General features: G+C 39.7%; 1 protein-coding gene across 2 annotated transcripts in view; it reads right to left on the bottom strand.

The window, feature by feature from the left end:
• Positions 1-20,596, bottom strand: part of NCK1 (NCK adaptor protein 1) — a 91,026-nt gene extending 70,430 nt beyond the window's left edge. The window contains exon 1 of one of the 2 annotated variants that reach the window (XM_027091655.1): positions 20,500-20,596. The gene's annotated coding sequence lies outside the window, so the exon portion shown is untranslated. Of the gene's footprint in view, positions 1-20,464 lie in introns of both variants that reach the window. The other variant, XM_027091656.1, reaches the window with a different exon arrangement.
• Between the last annotated feature and the right edge of the window lie 754 nt (positions 20,597-21,350).

Here is a 21,350-nt window from a genome sequence, read left to right as displayed (position 1 = left end):
TACTGAAAGAACTCAAAATGGATCAAAGACATAAATGGAAGAACTAAAACCATAAAATCCTTAGAAGAAAACACGGCAAAAGCTTCACAACATTAGAGTTGGCAATAATTTCTTAGATCTAACACCAAAAGTACAGGCAACAAAAGAAAAAATAAACTGGACTTCATCAAAATTAAACTCTTTCGTGCGTCAAAGGATACTATCACAGAATGGGAGATAATATTTGCAAGTCACATATCTGATAAGGAACTGATATCCAGAATATATAAAGAACTCTTACAACTCAACAACAAAAAATCAACCCAATTAAAAAATGGGCAAAGAATTTGAATAGACATTTCTCCAAAGAAGATATACAAATGCCCAACAAGCACAAGATGCTCAACATCACTAATCATTAGGAAAATGCAAATCAAAGCCATAATGAAATACCACCTCACACTCATTAGGATGGCTAATCCTATCAAAAAACAGAAAATAACAAGTATTGGTGAAGACATGGATAAATTAGAACCCTTGTGTATTACTGGTAGGAATGTGAAATGGTACAGCCACTGTGGAAAAGTTTGGGGTTCCTCAAAAATTAAAAATATAATCAAGCAATTCGACTTCTGGGTATATACCCAAAAGAAATGAAAGCAGAGTCTTGAATAGATATTTGCACACCCATATTCACTGCAGCATTATTCACAATAATTAAAAAGCAGAAGCAACCAGTGTCCATCAACAGATGAATGGGTAAATAAAATGATATATACAATCAATGGAATATTACCAGCCTTAAAAAGGACGTGCTACAATGTGAAGACATTATGCTAAGTGAAATAAGCCAATCACAAAAGGACAAATATTGTATGATTCTACTTAAATAAGGTTCCTCGAGAGGTCAACTACATAGAGACTGAAAGTATGGTGGTTACCAGGGGCAGAGGGGATGGAAGAATGAGAATTTAGTATTTTATTGATACAGAGTTTCAGTTGAGGAAGATGAAAAAGTTCTGGAAATAGGTGGTGGTGATGGTTACACAACAATGTGAATACACTTAAAAGCCACAGAACTATACACTTAAAAACAGTTAAAATGGCACATTCTGTTATGTATATTTTACCACAATAAAACAATTTATACATGAATGTTCATAACGGTATTATTCATAATAGTCAAAAGGGAGAAACAACCCAAATGTCCATCAACTGATGAAAGGATAAATTTGGTATGTCCATACAACAGAATATTATTCAGCAATAATAATAAAGTACTAATGAGTCATAAAGTACTAATACATGCAATAATAAGGTACTAATACATGCTATAACATGGATGAACCTTAAAAACATTATGCTAAGTGGAAGAAGCCAGCCACAAAGGACCACATATTATATGATTCCATTTATATGAAGTGCCCAGAACGTTCGAACAAATCTAGAGACAAGAAGTAGATTAATGGTTGTCTAGAAGGACTAGGGGTAGGGGAGGTCAGAGGGTGACAACAGGAGTGGGGTTTCTTTTGAGGGGTGGTGTAAATGTTCTATGTGGTGACGGTTGCAAAACTCTGCAAGTACTAAAAGCTACTGAATTGTATACTTTATTTCAAGGAATTTTTAAATTTCCTCTTTGATTTCATTGTTGACCCACTGGTTTTTCAGTAGCATGTTGTTAAGTCTCCACGTAATCCTTGTTTTCTCATTTCTCTTTCTGTGGTTGATTTCAGAATTGTATACTTTAAATGGGTGAACTGTATGTATGTGAATTATATCTCAATAAAGCTTTTTTTTTTTAAAGTCAACAGGACCCAGTGACTGAATGGAACTGTAAATGAAGCAAAGAGATGAATAAAAGATTAACTACAAAAAAAAAAAAGGTTAACTACAAGACAGAAACATCATACTTTGAATTCTTGCTCTGACATTTATTATGTGTGTGACCTTGAGCAAGGTACTTAACCTCTCTGTGCTTTGATAACATCTACTTACAGGGTTGTTGTGAAGATTAAACAAAGTCATACATAAAACACTTAGTACAGTGCCTGCTACATAATCCTCTTTCCCTGCCCTATCCTCCCACCTAACGCTAAAACTTCTACGACCAACTGTAAGAAAGTATAAACTTAGTTATATCTGAATTTTAAGAAATTATGTCTGTTCCAGGTAGCAGATAACCCTTAAAGTCACCAATTATATGCTATTGGCAAAGCAATTTTCAACTGCTAATTCACAGCAAGTTGAAACCCCAAGGCAGAGAAAGATAAACTTTAAAAGCTCTATTCACCAATTATCTCTCAGCTACTTTTTCCCTTCCCCTCCTTAATTTTTAAATACTTCTTTCCTTGCCTACCGGCCTTTTTACCTTACCCTTTATTCCAAACTACTACTCTTACTTATAGACTGCTATTGATCTTGAAAAGGCAACAATAAGTTACTTTTTTCCATAATAATACATGTTAAGATAGGAGGAAAAAAAAAAAAAGACTGGTCATGCAAGCTATGGAACAACCAAACAGCCCAGCTAACTTGTCAAAGTTCCCTAAACAAAAAGATAATGACAAGGAATGCAGGAAAGCTCCCACTTCCCCTTGTGTAAATGGCTCTCTTATTTGATTATCTGGAGACAGAATCCTGTGGCAACTGCAAAAAGGAACTGGAATTTCTCCACACTACCTGTGACCAAGTTCCACTACCAAAAGTCAAATACTCTAAGCAGTTAGTACAATTTGACATATAAAACTATATTTCCATTTTAAATATACCTTCATTTCATTTCAATGTTAAATAAGAATTTAGTCTCAACCCATTTTAAAGGACAATGCCTTTCAAAGGAGCACCTGCATTATAAATGCTTCCGGAATAACTTCAGTAAAAGGATGTGGTTAAGAAGCATTAACAGATGAACCGCCATTGTACTGCTATGATTCTGTATATTTTCAGATCAGAAAATTCCTACTAAAAACTTTTCAAAATAAATTCATAAATGTTATCTCTATATAGGCTTTTAGTACAATTCTAACTTACTGGAACATTTAAAAAGAATATATCTCTAAAGAAAAGATGCTACAGCAAGCTCAGACGCCTTTTCTTCCTCTACAAACTCCTTAATGCCTTCTTGATGCTTAACGGTACTGTCTTGTATTATATTTCACTTCAAAACGTTTAATGGACACGTACTAAAAAGAGCAACTACACTAACTGCTTTTAGCATAGTATGTTAATAATCCTCACAGCGACCTTATGAAGCAGATATTAATATCACCATTTTATAACCTTCAGGAAAGGTAACATTTCAGAAGCTTCAAATGCCTATCACAAAGAATACCCACACTAGCAGCAGTCAAGCTAAACTTTCTTCTTTCTGAAACTTCCTGGTTTCCTTAGCCCTGTATTAAATTGGTTCTCCTCCCTCTCTACCTACTCCTGGTTTCCATATCTGGCTTCTCTTTTTTTTCCCCTTGCTCTTATCAATATATACCCTCTCTCTCTGTAGATCATCCATTTTTATGGCTTCATCTTATCACCTGGGCCCAACTGATTCCCAAATCTATAATTTCAATTGTGTGCTCTAATCCAAGCCACTGTTCCTCAATATTTCTACATGAAAGTCTTGCTATCACCACAAACTCAACACACATCAATCCCAACTCATCATTATCTCCAAAACACCAACTCTTCTATCCTCTTTACTGATCTGTTAATTACAAACCACTATCATCCCCTTCACCCAGACTCCCCACTTTAGTCACACAGCAATTTGTGTTGGTTTTTCCTTTGATTCCTCTTCATCCTTTTCTGTTCCATTGACACTGCCACCACTAAAACCCAAGCCCTCAGCAATTCACCTAAATTACCATTAGAAGTCTTGGTTATAATTCCCTCCAGTCTCTCCAGTTCAGTCTGTTCTGTATAACAGTCATTCATTCATACAACACATTTACTAGAGTGTGCTAAGCATTGGCTGGGTGCTGCAGGGATACAACAGTGAGAAAAACATCTCTTTCTAGCAGAGGACACAAGTAAAGCAAACAAAATTTTTTTTCAAATAAAATAGTTATACATTGTGATAAATGCTGTGATAGATGTAAACACAGTGCTATCAAAATGGACAGAGAATAGGAGAGCTATTTTTGTTTGGGATTTTAGTTAGAGATGGATTTTAAGCTGATACTGAAGATGAGAAGGAGGGAGTCATTTAAATATTTAGAGTGCTCCAAGCAAAGGAAACTACAAAACACACAGGTTCCAGGAGGAAAAAATGTTTGGCATGTTATAGGAAATGACCTAGTCTAATGTAAGTTGAGAATAATAAGGGGGAAATGGTACAAAATAAGGTTGGAACAGACATAGGCTAATTTTAGTCTATGGGTAACAAGAAGTCATTAAAGGGTTTTAAGCAAGGGAGTTCTAATCTAATATACACTGTGACAGAGACTGCTAGTGCTCATTAATATCTGTGTTCTCTCTTTCATTAGTACACTGCTATACTACATTTCCCAGCCGCCTCTGTAGTTAGGTGGAGTCATGGGACTCAGTTCTGACCAATAGAATGTGGGTGAAAGTGATATACGCCACTTTTTAGTGGGCCCTAAAATCTTCCTCCATACTTGCTTCCCTTTTCAAGACAGCCTCAAAAGTCATATTGTGATGATAGTGATAATTTAAAAAGATAGAGTAGCCTGTGCCCCTGAATTACTGCAAGGAGCAGAGGTATCCCCACTCCTACTCCATCACACATATACACTAGACTGACATGAAAAAGTAATTTAAACTTCCACTGTGTTAAGCCACTAAGATTTGTGCTTATTAAAGCTGTTAGCATATCACGATTAATACAGAAATCTTAACCTTTCTTTGACTGCCATGTAAAGAATTAGTTAAAAGGAAAAAAACCAGTAGAAATACAAAGACTAGTTAAGACTCAACAACAATAACAACAAAAGTTTTAAATACAGGACTTCAATAGACATTTCTCTAAAGATATACAAATGACCAACAAGCATATGAAAGGATAGCTACTATCAAGAAAGGAGGGAAGGAAGGAAGGAAGGAGGGAAGGAGGGAGGGAGGGAGGGAGGGAGGGAGGGAGGGATGGTAGTTCCTCAAAAGAAAGTATTGCAGTTCCTCAAAAAATTAAATAGAGAATTACCATATGGTCCAGCAATTTCTGAAAAGAGACTTGAACAGATATTTGTACATTCATGTTCACAGCAGCATTATTCATAATAGCTGAAAGTGGAAGCAAGCTAAATATCCATCAATAGATGAATGGATAAACAAAATGTGGTATATATATTCGATGGAATATTACCAGCCTTAAAAAGGAAGGAAATTTTGCACATGTGACAACATGGATGAACCTTGAAGACATTATGCTAAGTGAAATGAAGCAGTCATAAAAAGACAAATGCCAATGATTCCACTTAAATGAGATAACTAGAGCAAACAAACTCATAGAAACAGAAAGTAGAATGGTGGTTGCCAGGGATTGGGGGAATGGGTAGTTGTTTAATGAATGCAAAGTTTCGTTTTTGCAAGATGAAAAAGTTCTGGAGATTGGTTGCACAACAATGTGAATATACTTAATACTGAACTACATACACTTAAAAATGATTAGAACTGTAAATTTTATGTTATGTGGATTTTACCACAAGTTTTTAGAAGAGCAGTTAATACAAATGTGAATCATTACACTGTATACCTGAAACTAATAAAATGTCAATTATATCTGAAATAAATAACAACAGGAGTCCAAGTAAAAAGATGATGGTACCTTGGTAGCCTGGACTTGGGTATGGTGACTATGTAGACAGAGAACCGAAGAATTCAAGATGTATTTGGAGTTTGAAGAGACAAGATGGATTAGAAGTATGGGAAGTAAGGGAATCAGGTATGACACCTGGGTTTTAGCTACTAGGTGAGCGGCAATACCATTGAATGAAATGAGAAAGATTGAGGAATGAACTAATGGAGGCAGCAGGGAAAGCGTACAGTTTAAGAGTAAGGAAATCAAGAATTTGTTTTGATTGTTTTAAGTTCAAAATACCTATGGGATATATATAGAAGTGGCAAAATCAAGGAAACAGCTTGATGTATCTGGCATATTGTATTTTCCAAAGATGGCTGAGACAATATCTTCAATGCTTCTCTTACTATGTAATTTAGACACCACCTCTTAATGGGGGGAAAATTTCCCTCCCCTTGAATATTGGTAGGCTTATTACTATGCAGAAGTGAAGCTATGCAAATTCCAAAGCTGTCATAAAAGTGTTACAGCTTCTACTGGATACCCTCAAGATACTTGTTCTTGGAGCCCAGCCATCATGCTATGATGAAGCCCAAGCAGCCTACGTAAAGATCTACATGGACAGGAACCAAGGCCCCTAACCCAGGGGTCACCAACCCCTGGGCCACGGACCAGTACCAGTCCACAGCCTGTTAGGAACCGGGCCACACAGCAGGAGGTGAGTGGCATGAAGCAAAGCTTCATCTGCTGCTCTCCATCACTCGCATTACCGCCTGAACCATCCCCGCCACCCCCACCCCGGTCCGTGGAAAAACTGTCTTACATGAAACCAGTCCCTGGTGCCAAAAAGGTTGGGGACCGCTGCCCTAGCCCATAGCCAGCCAAGGAGTTCACAGTCAACTGTTAACAACAATTTGTCAGCAGTATGAGCAAGCAACCCTAGATGATACCACTTGGAACAGAGACAAGCCATCTCCATCCAAGTGCTGCCTAAATGTAGATCTATGAGCAGAAGAAAAATGATTATTGTTTTAAACCACTCAGTTTTGGAGTGGTTTTTACACAGTAGTAGATAATGGATACAATAAATGACTCTGGAGCTCAGAGCAGAGGTCTTGCCTGAGCAAGAGGTCAGCCACATATCAATACTATTTAAAATCACAGGCTTAAACGAGATCACCTAAGGGAGAGTACAAGAGAGAAGAAATTCCAGAATGAAGCTCTAAACTCCAATATAAAAAGCTAAGCAAACAAAAGATATCACTAATTCAACTTCAAACTCTTTGCCAATTGCCTAATTAAGAGATACAGACATAAGGTATTTTATTAGTTTCATTGTCATAAAACTACCAGGGCCTTCTCACCTGTTCAAATCCAGACTTACTGCTCTTTCATCTGATAATCAGTTATCATTAAGGGAATTCTCTTTATCACCTTAGGAATTCCCTTTGTCCCTCTAGAATTTGATTTCCTGTCTCCTATAATGCTCACCTTCCTCTTTCACTGAAGTTTACACCTTCCTTTTGGTGGGTGGAGCAAATCACACAATAGCTTTCTGAGAAGGAAGTGAGGAAGAGAAATTTTTGGAGACCTTACACATCTTAAAATGCCTACATTCTATACTTGTACTTAATAATTTGGCTGGGTAAAGAAATCTAGCTTGGAAATCATTTTCCCTCAGAATTTGACGGCCTTGCTCACTGTCTTCTGGCTTGTGAGGTTGCAGTTGAGAATACTCAATCTCTGAAGTTGAGGGACCCATTTCTCCCCCTCCAGAAGCTTATAGATCTTTCTACCCCTCCAGAAGCTTACAGTCCCATGTATTCCAAAATTTCACAATGAAATATCTCAGTGTCTGTGTGTACTGGTTATTAAGCTATTGTCCTAGACTTCAAACCTACTCTTCTCTACTCTGCTTTGTAATGATGAGGGGCTGGAACCCTGCAAATCACAGTTCTTTGCTAGCTGGCTTCCTGTTAGACTCTGCCTAAAAGGGATACTAGAAAGACACTGGAAGATTGAAGGAGGGAACAGGGAGATACTCCTTCAGCTCAGTATCAACTGTCAACCTTCAATGTGGAAACAGCAATGGTTCCAGTATCAGCAATTGGTTTCAGTTAGCAACTTTTTGCTTTTGTGTTTTTCCTGCCATTCCTAGACCAGCCTTGTCAAGTCTCTTAAAATACTTACACTTCCTGAGCAGGCAGCAACTCCTCAGAAGTTTGAGTTCCAGTTCCTCAGGGCCACTCTTCAAGCTTCTGAATTCCAATAATTCCAATCTCTTCTCTTTGTTCTCCCAACCCTAGGGGCTAATTACTTCCTACAGTTAATTATCTTTGTGATACCTGAGAGTTCCCTTATTGCCTTTTCAGTTCTCCAATTACCTAGTCTATTATAGTTTCTGAGGGCTGCTATAACAAAGTAACACAAACTGGGTTGGCTTAGAACAGAAATCCATCTCACAGTTCTAGAGGCCACAACACAAGTCTGAAATCAAAGTATTGGCCATGCTCTGTCTGAAGGTATTAGTTAGGATCTGTTCCAGGCCTCTCTCCTAGCTTCTGGTAGTCTCAGGCATTCCTTGGCTTGTAGATGGCCATCTTCCCTCTGTGCATGCCTGTGTCCAAATTTATGTCTAAGTTTCCCCACTGTTTTTAAAGAACACCAGTCACAGTGGCTTAAAGGACACTCTAATGACCTTACTTTAACTTGATTACCTCTGAGAAGACTCTATTTCCAAACAAGGTCACATTCTGAGGTACCGCAGGTTAGGGCTTCAACATATCTTTTTGCAGGGACACAACTCAACCCATAACATATGGCTAAACAATTCTTTATATTATACAATTCTGTTATAAGTAGTATGGTCTCCATTTTCCTGACTAGACCCTAATTCAAAGTACATTTATCTGTTTTCATCCATTTTCCTTGAGAACCCAGAAGGCTTTGCAATATGCAAAATGATATTCCTCAACTTTGGGTATTTTTCTTGAATATTTCACCGTTATTTCTTTTCCACTCTTTGCTCTGTTCTCTCTTACCAACACTTCTGTTGCTTAGAAGTTTATCTCCTGGACTGACCTTTGAATTACATATATTTTTTACCTGTTTTCCATCTTTTCCTCTACTTTATGCAAGGTCTCCTCTACTTTAACTTCCATTCTTTTATTTTCTTCTTACTGTTACCCTCTAATTTTCAAGAGCTCTTTTTTTAGTTCTTATTGCTCCAAATTCTTTTTTTCTATTTGTTTTTGGTCTCTTATATTAAAAGCTTTCCTCATGGGCTTCCCTGGTGGCGCAATGGTTGAGAGTCCGCCTGCCGATGCAGGGGACACGGGTTCGTGCCCCGGTCCGGGAAGATCCCACATGCCACAGAGCAGCTAGGCCCGTGAGCCATGGCCGCTGAGCCTGCGCGTCCCGAGCCTGTGCTCCGCAACGGGAGAGGCCACAACAGTGAGAGGCCCGTGTAACGCAAAAAAAAAAAAAAAAAAAAGCTTTCCTCATGAATCTGGTGATCCTTAACTGTCTTGTTCATATTTAAAACTAGGGCCCTAAAAACTGATTGTGAATAACTTCAGAGTTTTTCTCCTTGGTTCTACTAAGAGAATCATCCTCTAAGTTCCTACTTGATTGTCAGGATTCTGGGACCCCAAGAGAAGGGACCTCAATAAGGGTTCTAACATTGAGCACATTCACTTAATCCAGGTGTTCACTATAGAATAACTGGTCTTCAATTACATTAGTATCTATCCCTCTCTTAGAGACACTGTATTTTATCCACTGCAGAGGATAAATCTTCAGTCTTCTGCTGCCACAGTAAAGAGGGCAGTCACTTAGCTATACAAATTGACAAAGAGATCTAGGCTCATGCTGCCTTTTTGTTGTTGTTTTTTTGTAATAGCTTACTGAGATATAACTCAAATTCTACACGTGATCAATTTAAAGCATATGATTCAATGATTTTTAGTATATTCAGTCGTGCAACCATCATCACAATCAATTTTAGATCATTTTCATCACACCAAAAAAGAAACCCGTACCCTTGAGCAGTCATTTCCCATTTCCCTCTAATCTCCCCTATTCCCAGCCCTAGGCAACCACTAATTTACTCCCTATCTCTATAGATTTGTATTTTCTAGACATTTCATACAAATAAAATCATACAATATGTGGTCTTTTGTGACTGGCTTCTTTCACATAAGCATACTGTCAAGGTTCCTTCACGTTATAACATGTATGAGTACTTCATTGCTGTTTATCGCAATACGCATTTTATATACCCATTATTAGTTGATGGACATCTGGGCTGTTTCTACTTTTTGGCTATTATGATTAACTGAGCTGGCTTCTTAAACAGACTTTCAAGCAATCCTTCTATTTTTAGCACACTCTCAGCCCTTCTTCCACAAGAATACCTGATGCTGCCAATTCCTGAGCCTGAGGATTCTTTTCTATTTTTCCTACTGCCAGTTTAGGATTGAACATTTTTTTTTTTTTTGTGGCACGCAGGCTTCTCACTGCTGTGGCCTCTCCCATTGCAGAACACAGGCTCCGGACGCACAGGCTCAGCGGCCATGGCTCACGGGCCCAGCCGCTCCGCGGCATGTGGGATCTTCCCAGACTGGGGCACGAACCCGTGTCCCCTGCATCGGCAGGCAGACTCTCAACCACTGCGCCACCAGGGAAGCCCCGAACATTTTTAAATCTACTAAAATGTTTCTATCAGGCTGTTGCTTTCCAGCTTCCAAATTTCACTGCTTCTTCCATTCTCTTTACCTATGTAGTTCCAACCTTTAAAAAATATTCTATACGATCAATCATCTTGGTAGGCTTTGGAGGGGAGTAAAAGTAAATGCATCTTTCACTCATCCATCTTTACACAGTAATCTTTTCAATTATTTTTAGCCTTTATTCTAACATATGCATTATAAGGCTATAAACATTCCTTTAAGCATGGATTAACTGTATCCCTTAAGTTATGTCATATTTTCATCATTCAGTTCAGAAGAGTTTAATGTCATTTCTTCTTTAATCCCTGGGTTACTTAGGAGTATACTGTTTAATTTCCAAACAGTTGACATGTCATTTTCTAGTTATTTTTTGTAATTGATTTCTGGCTTAATTCCAACATGTCAGAGCACATATTCTAGAACTGATTATTTCCATCTTTTTTATGGTCCAGCATATGTAAATTTGGGGGTAAATTTCCATAGGCACTAGAAAAAAATCTGTATTCTTCAGGTGCTGGGTAAAATGTTCTATGCATGTAATTAGACTCATTTGTTAATTATGTTGTTCAAATCTTTTGACTTTTTTGTCTTATTGTTGTTCTACTAATTACTCAGAGTTATACTAAAATATCCCAAATTATATTTATGAATTTGTCTAATTCTCCTTTTAGTTCTGCCAGTTTTTTACCTACCAAGTTGTCAAAAATTAGAATAATTATGCCAAGTAAAGGAACACTATTTGTTGGTGAAGATTAAATTCGTATTTTTTTTCTGAATAGTAGTTTGGCAACAGTTACCAACATTTACAACATCTACACTTTTGAACCCTGTTATTTTACATCTAAAACTGATTCTAAAGTTCTTAATGTACACCAATCACTGCTTAGCAGTTAAGTGGATACATGAATTCTCATGTAAACCTTATAATAATCCTTTGATTAAGTATAATCCCCATATTACAGATAAGAAGAATGAGGTTTGTAGACGCCTAAGCCCAAACAGTGATGAAGCCTATACTGGAATTCAAGTTGTCTGTCTCTAGAATCTTTAAACTTATATATACTGACTCAAAAGAATGTTTATAAAAGCCAAATTAGAAAACAAAATGTAGCATGTGATCCTATTTTAAGTGAGCATGAGTTTGTACACTCAAAGAAACAAGTCTGGAATATACATATTAAAAAATAACAGAGAGGACTTCCCTGGTGATGCAATGGTTAAGAATCCGCCTGCCAATGCAGGGGACATGGGTTCGAGCCCTGGTCCAGAAAGATCCCACATGCCGCAGACAACTAAGCCTGTGGGCGACAACTACTGAGCCTGCGCTCTAGAGCCCGGGAGCCACAACTACTGAAGCCCGTGCGCCTAGAGGCCGTGCTCCGCAACAGGAGACGCCCCCACTCGCCGCAACTAGAGAAAGCCCGTGCGCAGCAACGAAGACCCAATGCAGCCAAAAATAAATTAATTAATTAAATAAATTTGTAAAAAATAATAATAATAACAGAGATAGGGACTTCTCTGGTGGTCCAGTGGTTAAGAGTCTGCACTCCCAATGCAGGGGGCACGGGTTAGATCCCTGGTCAGGGAACTACGATCCCGCATGCCACATGCAACAACAACAACAAAAAAAATCGGAGATAAATACTAAAGATAAGACACCATTTAAAGGAAAGAAAGTATTATACAAGAAACCTGTGATGACACTGCTCACACAATTAAGACTAAACGTAACAGTTTTTCAGCAGCTAGCACTTAAAGGAAAAGACATTTTACTTTATTTCCTATAACAATGCAACTCCTGTTTCTCCCACCCTGCCACGTGGCTTACATTAATTCTCTCTCTCATTTCTGATATCAGGTGGACAAATACAACCACACACACACATATATACGTACACTTACACATATATATGTATATGTATATTACTGCCTGGAACAGCTTCTTGTCTGGAGCCAATTTATTCTGCCAGTTATGATTTACCAACTACAGAGGAGTTGATGAAAATTGCTCATTTAAAACATGACTTGGGCCTGTTCTCAATGCCCCTTTCCCCATTCTTCAAAGTATACACACTTATGTTCTGCACTTAGATGACAAGAAAAAGAACAATGCACACGTACACTCACTATGCGTTGTGATTTATTTCTTCAGTATTTTGCTTTTCCTACTTCTTGAGATTTTACATTAAAAAATCTCATATCTCTGATAATAGAGTCTATCCTACCAATTCTTAGTCATAACTTCCATGATATGCACTAAACTAAATTAAAACAAATAGCTTCAGGAAGTCCCAAGATTGTAAACTGAAGCCTGAGTGGGAGTAAAAGTAGTAGTAGTCTAGAAGCTTTATTAAAGGAAATCAGAACCATTACAACCAGAACAAAGTAGGCAAACCTTTTCTGTAAAGGGCCAGATAGTAAATGTTTTAGTCTTTACGGGCCACACGGTCTCTGCCACGTATTATTTTTTTACAACCCTTTAAAAATGTAAAATCATTCTGATTGGTTGGTTACTCCACTCTGAACTAGGGCTCACCAGATATAATTAAAGATCTGTATACTCTACCAAAAGTAGGGGAATGAGAAATCCAATCCCTCAAACCAAAAAAATTGGTGGCCAAACTTTCAGACCTCAAGCAGATTTGAGTTTTCCTTCATGAAACTGACCCAAGAGGAAAACACCTCCTGCACATCAATCAGGGTTTTCTCAAAAAATGGCTCACTTGGGCCACCATGAAATGAAATTCAAAGTCTTCAAGTCCCCATCAATTCAGACTTTCACTCACTAGATAACATCCAAGGATTGATTACTGACACCTGAAGTAAGCCTCCAACATAAAAGCTGGAGACCAATTTAGAAGGAACAGAGGCTGCAAAAAAAAAAAGTTAAAAAAAAGCTATTTATAGCCTCAGAAATTAGAGAAGACAATGCATCCATGACAGAAGCACAAAATGCTCTCTACAAAAGAGAATCTTTAAGAGAACAAAAAGAACTCTTGGGAAATCAAAATCTTCACAGCAAAAAATGAAAAATTCAACAGAAGGCTTAGGAAATAAAGTTAAGAAAGCCTCCCATATAAAACAGAGCCAAAAGACTAGGAGGTGAAAAGTAAGAGAAAAAGGGAGTATCAGAGGACTAGTCTAAGAGATTCAAACAAAGAACAGAAGTTTCACAGAGAGAGATACAAAAGGGAGGAGACTAAACCACTGTAATGGACTGAACTGTGTCCCCTCAAAATTTATATGTTGAAGCCCTAGCCCCCAGTGTGACAGTATTTGGAGATACGGCCTTCAGGAGGTAGTTATGGTTAAATGAGGTCATAAGGGTGGGGCCCTAATCCAACAGGATTGGTATCCTCAAAATAAGAGGAGGAAAGATACAGTTCTCTCCATGGAAGGCCTTGTAAGGACACACTGAGAAGGCAGCTGTCTACAAGCCAAGAAGAGAACTCATCAGAAACCAACCCTGACAGTACCTTGATCTTGGACTTCTAGCCTCCAAAACTGTGAGAAAATTAGTATCTGTTCTTTAAACCACACAGTCTACAGTATTTTGTTATGGCAGCCCTAGCAGATTAATCCAACCATCAATGAAAAAAGTCAAGAAAATTTCCCAGAACTGATGAACATAATTTGGCAGATTTGGAGGGCACAATGAATAATATCTAAGGAAACACACAAAAATAGATGTATGCCAAGTCACACCCTCATGAAATTTACAAAATTCCAGAAAGGCAAAAAACAGGATCAGGAATCAGAATGTCTTCAGAATTCTTAAATGGGCCACAAGCTAGAAAACAATGGAGAGATGCCTTCAGAATTCAGAAGGGAAATTATTTCCAACCTATAACTCCTTACCCAACCAACCAAATCAGTGGGAAGACCAAAAATAAATAAAGGGGTTTTTTATTAACACAGATCTCAACTTTTCACAGTAATCTACTGTGGGATATACCCCATCAAAAGAAGGGGTCAAAACAATAAAAAAATAAAAAAGAATTACATGATTCACAGGAAATAAGAGAGTTAAGGCAAAGGGAATCACTAGCTTTATGGTAAAGGGAGAAATCCCAGGAAACTACTATGGACGAGCCAGAGAACTAGTTCAATCAGGTTCAAAAACTGGTAGAAAGGGACTTCCCTGGTAGTGCAGTGGTTAAGAATCTGCCTGCCAATGCAGGGGACACGGGTTCGAGCCCTGGTCCGGGAAGATCCCATATGCCGCAGAGCAACTAAGCCCGTGCACCACAACTACTGAGCCTGCGCTCTAGAGCCCGCGTGCCACAACTACTGAGTCCACATGCTGCAACTACTGAAGCCCACATACCTAGAGCCAGCACTCCGCAAAGAGAAGCCGCCACAATGAGAAGCCGCACACCACAATGAAGAGTAGCCTCCACTTGCTACAACTAGAGAAAGCATGCACACAGCAATGAAGACCCAATGCAGCCAAAAAATTGAAAAAAATTAAAAAAAAAAAACACTGGTAGACAAAAACAGAGCAATTCTACTCCCATGTATATATACTCAAAAGAAATGAGGGTGTATGTCCACTAAAAGACTTGTAAGTAAATGTTCATAGCTGCTTTATTCACAACAGCTAAAAAAATTGAAGTATATCAAACATCCACTAATGGTGAATTTTTTTTAAATGTATATATTCATCCAACAAAATACTGCCATCAGTGAAAAAGACCAACTACTGCTGTACCCAACATCATGGGTGAGTCTCACAAACACAATGTTAAGTAAAAGCAGCCATTCACAAAAGTATATACTGTATGGTTCCACTTATATTAAGTTCAAGAACAGGCAAAAGTAACCTATGGTGATATAGGTCAAAATGGTGATTACTTTGCGGGGGGGGGCAGGGGAGATACAGATTTGGGAGGACCCATGAGAGACCCTTCTGGAGCACTAGGAATGTTCTATACCTTGATCTGGGTAATGGGCCTATGTCTACAATTGGAAAAATTCATTAGGGATACACTGAAATTTGGCCACTTTGCAATTTAAAAAAAAATGATACTTTCTCTAAACAAGTTTTTAAAGAAATTAATGGAACTTTCAATTGGATTCCACAACAGGAATTAATCAAAAGGGAAATTTTCTAAGGTCTTATACACAAAGATCTTTATTTCAAAGTTATTTATAGGGCGTCCCTGGTGGCGCAGTGGTTGAGCGTCTGCCTGCTGATGCAGGGAACACGGGTTCGTGCCCCGGTCCGGGAAGATCCCACATGCCGCGGAGCGGCTGCGCCCGTAAGCCATGGCCGCTGAGCCTGCGCGTCCGGAGCCTGTGCTTCGCAATGGGAGAGGCCACAACAGTGAGAGGCCCGCATACCGCAAAAAAAAAAAAAGTTATTTATAGGAAAACAACTGGAAATAACACTTAATAAATGAGTGTCATGTAAATTCTGGATTTCTCTGCTGTGGGACAGAAATTATTATTCGGTGTCTGTTACTAGCAGCCAAACTTAATACTTATTAACCCAAAAAAGCCATCTGCCAGAGGGAAGAGCATGTTCATAGGCTCCAAGGCAAAAAAGAGCTTGGCTATTCAAGGCCCAAAGAGCAGCCTAAAGGAAAAAGATAATGCCAAGAAATGCAGCTAGAAGCTGGCAAAAGCCAAATCATGGAAGGCTTTATAGGGCTTTCTAAGAATATGTAAAAAAAAAAATGTAAAAAAAACATAGAAAAACTAATGTATTTGGGTTGGCCACAAAGTTCATTTGGGTTTTTCCAAACTTTTTGGCCAACCCAAAATCTGACTTCCTAGGGCAGCAAAAATTCGGGGTTGGGGGGCGGGGCGGAGGGGGGAGGTTGTACAGGAAGTATTCTAAATGTTTCTAAAAATAAAAATGTTGCTTAAAAACATATAGTATCTGGAAGTGATCAAGTATTTCCAAAAACCTTTCCAGTGCCTTGTTTAATTAATAAAATGTTTCTACAATATAGCTGGAATACTCAAAAAATACAAAGAACATTAAATTCTTTGTTATATTTATTATTTGAATTGATCTAAATGCAACATGATTTTGAAGCATGCATGTACTGAAAGTTTGGGAAGGCTGATGCATTAAAAAAAGAAAAAATAAAACCTTTTCAATGCACCCGTTTTTTAAAAAATCTCTCCAAGCCATACTCTCACTGCTTTATTCAACTGGTCTGTCTGAACAAAAGCAGAAATTATTCATACCATACTTATCCAATTCAGCACTCCTTAGGTACAATTTCAGGAAAAAAGAACAAGAGAAACAGTGTTTCCACAGTTTATTTTAGCAGATAATTATTTAAACAAATAAGAATAAGCCATTATAAACAACCAAACAATAGAAGAAAAATAGCTTCTAATTTTTCTAATTTGTTTCAGGCCAAAAAAGTAAAGCATACCCTCCAGAGATATTTCACCTGATAGTTTTCTGTGCTGTCTTATACCATTCAACTCTTGCTACATCAATGTAACAAAAATACCAAGGAAACCCTATGCTGCTGGTATTAACAGAAACTTTAAAGTTAAGAGGGGAAAAAAACGTGAAGAACAAATATATAAAAGCTCTCTAACTCCCCAAATGGAACAAATGGTTTACAGAATGTTTTGCTCAATAAGCAGATTGCTCAATAATCTGGTTCTTGACAGATGAACAAAATGAAAAAATAGCAAAATGTAGAAGTGTTACTGTTCTATCAGAAAGAGAAAAAGGGGCTTCCCTGGTGGCACAGTGGTTGAGAGCCCGCCTGCTGATGCAGGGGACACGGGTTCGTGCCCCGGTCCGGGAAGATCCCACATGCGGCCGAGCGGCTGGGCCCGTGAGCCATGGCCGCTGAGCCTGCGCGTCCGGAGCCTGTGCTCCGCAGCGGGAGAGATCACGGCAGTGAGAGGCCCGCGTACCGCAAAAAAAAAAAAAGAGGAAAAGAACATTTAGTTAGGTCAATAAACTTAGTCACCTAATAAGTCATTGTTCACATCTACTTTCAAGGCTCCCAAAGATTCAGGTCTCTTTTATCAAGAGAATCAAACAAACTAAAATCCAACAGTGAAACTTCTAAGAGATTCATTTTTAGTGAGTCAGGACTCAACAATGGACATGACAGTATTATTTTTGTTAAAGCTGTTAATACATCCAACAAGCTAGAAGTCTCTATGTAGACTTTAAATCACTGTTTCAATGATTCAAACAATGCAAGTCATGAAGGTTCCCCTGCCCTCATACAGAAGTTTTGAATCTATATCAGAAGGCATTAATACACAAAATGCAAAGTAATGTGAAGCAAACAATACAAAATGACATTGCAAGAGATGAAAAGAAGTATAGTTTCATATAGAATACACAATATATATTTTTTTAATATACACAGCTTGAGTTAGGAAGTCAAGCAGGAAATCAAGGTTTGAGTCTCAGCTCTGCCACCATCACTAGGTGAATTTTAGTGCAGTTAGTCTGTATGGATTACGTTTTCCCTATCTATAAAACAGATGGTTGGATTCCAACGTTCCTACAATATTGTTCCATAGTATTATGATACAAGTCCACATAAGATTAAAAACCAAAGGAATGATAAAACAGTAAGGGCAGTGCGTTCAAAGGAAAGCAACAACACAGAGAACAGAAAGATCTGGAAGGTTGCACTAAAGGACCAAAAATGAAACTTCAACAAAATTTGCCCTCATTTGCCACTTAATTTAAGGAGGAAAATTCCTTTTAAAGAACGCAGGCTATACGTAGGCAAAGTCTCAACAGATACCAAGGTAGAAAAATACAAAGTCTAAATGAGAACAAGAGATTGGGTTGGTTAGGGTGGACAGCTCCTATAGAGAATTAGTGCCATCATTAGAAAAAAACAGGCTTTGAGCAGATTGTTAGAAGGCTGGGAATTCTGAACTATACTCTGTAAATAACAGGGAACTATTGCTGGTTTAACAGTGAGGGCGTTGGAAGCATTATTTTAAGAACAGGCAGAAGGCAGAACATACTGAGTAGGGAGAAAAGACAGGCAGAAAACCCAGTTAAAAGCTAGTGGGAAGGAACAGATATCTGAAAGAAATTTCAGAAAATGGTTGACAAAAATTGGTCAGTGTTAAGTTATGTGGATAGAGGAAGTCAAAGATAAAACCAAGGTTTATGTCTGGGTAATTTAAGGCATGATAAAATCACCAAAACAAAGTCAGCATATGGAATCAGTTTTGAAGGGAAGACTATAAATTCTATCTTTCAAATAAAGTGAGCATCCAAATAGAATTGTTGCCTTATTAAATAATCTTTAAATGTCATTTGTGGCCCTGTCAGCTGTCTTCCTAAAACAGCACAGCAAAGTATTCACGGAGAATTTGTTAAATGCTTAGTTATTTCAAGAGTTTCCTCTAATTCTACTTATTGACCAAACAACTAAATAATCATTTAGTCTTCTGGTGTAGGTAGACAACATTTGGTATTTTTCCATATTATAAAGGTGAGTAAATTGTAAAAATTATTAATTAAACTATAAGAGGGAAAAAATGGACTGCAACTGTATTTATCAATTCTTCCTGACATGTGATTTATAACAATAATCACATCAAATCTACCTTGAGTTTTGACAGGAAAGTTCTCAAAGGTTCAAAAGAAAAATGAACGCAGTGGCATAAAGCATCATTCAATATCTAACAAAATGTTCCAAGCTTTATTTACATGGACCTGAAAGCACTGGTAACATCTGGACTAAAGATAATACTTAGAAAAGTAGAGCAAACAATTTAAAATTTAATACATGAACAAGCACAGCTGAGAAATCTTGAACATTCTGCAAACTGTTCACAGATGACAATTTTCCAAAGAAGAAAATCCCAAAGTTTGTGATCAAGATGAAATAAAACTAATATTAATCAACCAATGTATAGTTCTTGAGTTTCTATCAAACTTTGAATGAGATGCCTGTTTAAGAGCCGACCCCATTGACTCTGTGAACTCGCTGAAGGTTGAGACTTTAGGCACAGTGCTTTCCAAGTGCTTAATAAATTGTATAGTTGGTCTTTCATAAATCTACCAAAGTAAGATTTTTAACAATGAATACCTCTTGCAACACTTACCCGTTCTGACCGGACACTGAGTGAGCTTCTTTGCTCACCACCCAAGATGGGGTTAGAAATTTCTCCTTAACCTTATTCTTTCGTAACTCCCATGGTTTATCACCAAATCTAACGGGGTAGAATTATTTTTAGGTGACTAGTTCATTCGTTCGACACTAATTAGGCGTCTATAATGTCAGAGTTCTCAGTCCCAAACAAAATCCAGCTTCCCGAGCTTCTTACGGCAAATTTAACTTTCATGGACACACATAAGAAAGGTTACAAAACAACTATCGAGATACATTTTCTTTTCTTACCGGATATATTACAACTCAAGTCAAAAGCTCACAGCCCAAGCAACTCGCGTACGAATCTACAGCAGGTCCATAAGATTAAAATAACCCAGCTTTCCCGAGGAGGAGGGAAACGGCTGGGGGTGGGAGGAGGGGCGGGAGGCGCATCCCGAAGACGTCCACCCTCCGCACGGGGAACGGCTCCCTCCCCCTCCTCTCGGGCTGGAGGTGAGCGCGCCCCTTTCTCTCCACTACCACGTCCCTACCTTCGCGGCCTCGGACTGCGCCACAACAGCCGACAGGACTTTTGGGGAGAAAAAGAAACGGGGAAGGGCGCGCGCCTCACACTCGATCTCCCAGCTTCGCAGGGGCGGCCGGCCGCGGCGCTGACCCCAACCCGACGTTCCGGGGATGGACCGGGAGACCGCGGGGCCGCGCCGCCCGGGGCAGTGCCCAGAGGGTCGCGCGGAGCTCCGAGGCAAACGCCCAGGCCCGGCCGAGCGGCCTCCCCGCCCCCTCCGGCTCAGCTCCGGGCCGGCAGACGGCGCCCCGGGGGCTAACTTCACCGGGGAAGAGGAAGCACCGCGGCAAGTAACAGGCTATGTGGATTCCCGGAGCAAGGAAAGGCTGTTCTGTGCGTCTGCCTGCCGGCACAACCGTCTCACCTCCCTTCTGCCGAGCCCGGGTGGCCCCAGCTCACCTGAGGAGGGCACCGGGACGCCGCCGCGGCCGCCGCGATGGCCGTTACGGCACGAGGCCTCCGCTCAGCCGCCGCGTAGCTCTGAAGAGAGGGGCGGGGCGCGCGTGTCGAGAGGGCGGGGCTGCAGCGCCGAATGGTCGCGAGGCCGTGGGCGGATCCGCGCGGGCAGGAAACCCCCTCCCTGCCCAATCCGATAGGCTCAGTCTCCCCTTCCACTGACGCGAAAGCCGTCTGCGCCGCGCTGGGATTGGGCGGGCCCCCTTGTCAATCAAGCGCTGTGCTGGGTGTGGAGCGAGCTGAGGCGGCTCCGCGGAGACGGAGTGAGAACGCAAGAAGCTCCCTGCTTGACTCTGAGTCTTGTTGCTTTTGTCTCCCCGGCTGTTCTGGCTTATTACTCTGGGCCTTCCTCCTCAGCGCCACAGGAGATTCTACGGCAGAAATGACTGCTTCCCGAGTTCAACCTCGACTGCTCTGGGAGCTTCTTTCTGGTTTCTGCACCAGAAGGTCTTGCCAGCGGAAGGTTCTTAGGGGCGGGGAGCGAAAAAGAAAAAACAAACAAAAAGGCCTGGAAATGGGGACCTGAGAGAAAAATGTAAGACATATGCTTAATTTGAGCCGCAAACCGAAATAAGCTGAGTCTGAGGGCCTTCAAAGTACCCTGGTTCGTGGGTAGCTTCCCGTCTTGGCTGCGGTAGCTTTGCTGTGAGGGGGACAGTGACCTTGGGTGCCGGGTCTGCCCATTCTTAGCGGCCCAGCCCCAGCCGTCAATAAGTTGGTTCTCTTGAGACCCCCGCTGCAGCCCCCAATCACCTGCCTCGTTTCTTCCCAGACATCTCTGGGGCTCTGCTTAG

This window comes from Aethalodelphis obliquidens, unplaced genomic scaffold, assembly GCF_003676395.1.
Source record: "Aethalodelphis obliquidens isolate GAN/ISIS:26980383/991018 unplaced genomic scaffold, ASM367639v1 scaffold72, whole genome shotgun sequence".
In the NCBI taxonomy this organism is placed as follows: Eukaryota; Metazoa; Chordata; class Mammalia; order Artiodactyla; family Delphinidae; genus Aethalodelphis; species Aethalodelphis obliquidens.
This window is presented reverse-complemented; position numbering and strand designations above follow the sequence as displayed.